We start from the raw sequence: 2,662 nt of genomic DNA, 5'->3' as shown, positions 1-2,662 counted from the left end.
TAAAAGGAGCTGTCTGTTTTGGTCCTCTTCAGAATCTGACAGATGCCTGTTGGTAAGCACTTTATAAATGCAGATGTCTTCATTCATTGAATAAAAAGCACTGCCAGGTCAATGTCAGCAATACAACAGTTCTTGCCTCAAACTCTAATCGGTCAGACAACAACATAAAAACTATCACTAAGAAGCTAAGACACTGGTGCTCCTGTCATTCATTTAGGGCCTTCAGGGGTTATTCTCTATTAATAATGAACCCTGTGAAAGGGTTCGGATTTATGTTCAAAGCACTTGCAGTATCAATTAGCCATAGACTGGTTGTGCCCCTAATATATTCAACTAAAAATGTAAAAGTGTAATAAACTGAGTAAAGTATGTGTCATGAACATATTATTACGAACATTTTGATATAAATATGACCTAATGAATAATCTGGTACTGTACACAGCTATTGCACAAACTAGACAGGTTACAAATAAGACATTGGTGCATTTTGGCCTCTACAACATACACGTATAATAGATTTGACCAACTGAAAATTCACTATTGCAGAGAATTTACCTTTAGGTTAAGGAATCCATAGTTAACACTAGTACATTAAAATAGCCCTCAATATTAATAAAATCCTTTTCAATTCAACTGTTTTTTGGCCAAATTATTTTAGAAGTCAGGTCCCTAAGAGAAAACAACTTAAAAAGTAACGGTATAATGTGTTAGGAAAAGACTAAAATCAGAGCTGATTGTCGTATTTTTCTTCTAAAATCTAAGACCACTTGATATCATGAGATGGACAGGGTTAAGGAGGATGAGAATCAATGTACTGTCAATTCTTGCCACAGACAAAATATCATTAAAAAGGGAATTTGATACACATCTATGAACCATAAAGTATGTGATGACAACAAAAACATAAATACACAATCTTGGTCAAGAAAAGCCAAACTGTTTTTCATCACATATTATCTCAGAAAATTAGTGCACACTGGCAGCAGCATTAAGACAATTGGATTTGGAAGATGAATGGAATTATCAGCATCAGATTCAGACTGGATATTTTTCTGTGACACATTTCTTTCCTCCTAAATTTAACATCTGAAATATGCATTTTAAAAACCCAACCCCTGGAGCCTACAAAGTGCATTGACGTGAACCAACATCTTATATTCGCATCGGTTATGAGTTACTGAGATAAACTGAGGCCGAATTAGCTGTGTATTTCAAAAGAGTAATCTCATGTGATTACCAAAGGCTGATATCCAGTGTAAACTATTTTTGTGTATAAGCAAGAGCAGCATGACCCACGTTTTACAATACAAATGACTACAATTTAGCTTCAAGTGCAAGGTAGTTGTGAAGTCATTTAAGCCTCCCAGCACTGAAAAATGAGCTAAAAAAACATGGGACATCACACATATGTAACGGCTAAGTAACCAATATACGTCTCATTCTGTAACAAATGAATTCAAACACACATTGTAACCAAAAAAAAAAAAAAAAAACTGACTGAACAGGCATGGTCTTGCATGTTTATTTTAAATGTACAATTACTGTTTGCCTTTTCATCTGAATAGCATAATCTTAACATTGTTTAAAATATTAGACACTGCAGTAACATATACTGAAGTATTTTTTCTATTTTATTTTTTTATTTTGAACTCGAGTGCAAACATATGAGAATAATAAATACTTTAAGAAAACATACAAGTGAGTGAAGCAGTTGGTCACGTAGGTGTCCATTCATCAAGGGAACATTATGAACACTTCAGAGAAAGTTCTCCTGAAGCAGCCCACATGACGGGAACATAAAAAAGAAAAAAAAAAACTGTGAACAGAGAGCTATTCAATATAAAATCACTCCTACTTCATTTGTGTTATTTTGTTTATTCAGATTTTATGCATTTTTATTTTAAGTTAATAAATCCATTTTGGGGCCTTCCTCAATGTGCCTTTTTTCCTGTTTTTGTAACCTCACCATGTGACAGTTGCACAGCTGCACAAACAGCGAAAGCGGTAAGAAGCTTCATATGACAGACAACAGCTATTATAAGTAGCCGAAAAGAGCAGAGAGGCCCAAACAGGAGTACAACTGCTAAACACACTTCAGCACTTAAAGTGAAACTAGTGAATATGTACACGACTCAAGAGCTTAGGCACAGAGGAACATGACTTTTTTTCGTCCTGGAAACACGCATTATAGTCCGTCGCCTCAGGATTTGCGTTTGGGTTTTGGCTCAGTACCGACAGAGAGCACTCCCAGTGGACCAACCGACACACCCTTTGGTATTTGTACAGCCACAATACTGGTACACGATCATCTTCAGCCCACAAAGGGGCCTGGAACTAGCAGCTCAAGATATGCCACAATAAAAAAGGAAAAAAAAATGTAGCTCCTATTTTTTTTTTAAAAAAGCAGCAGCACGGTAAAATGAAAACGATACAGCCATTAGCTCTCGCCCAGAGGAAGTGTCATTGCAGACAAACACTTAACATCACAAGTCGGGTGTCGGGTCAGCCTGCTGAGTTATCTGAAACAGGGACCTTGGAGATTCCGCCACTTCGTTCTTGGTGTCGTCGAATTTCTTCCTTCCTAAAGAGACGTGCGCAATCTCCTTTCTGTTTGTTACCCCAACCCCCCCTTACCCCATCCCTCCCCTCCCCCCAGTTCCGG

The sequence above is a fragment of the Megalops cyprinoides genome, chromosome 21, assembly GCF_013368585.1.
Source record: "Megalops cyprinoides isolate fMegCyp1 chromosome 21, fMegCyp1.pri, whole genome shotgun sequence".
Classification (NCBI taxonomy): Eukaryota; Metazoa; Chordata; class Actinopteri; order Elopiformes; family Megalopidae; genus Megalops; species Megalops cyprinoides.
This window is presented reverse-complemented; position numbering follows the sequence as displayed.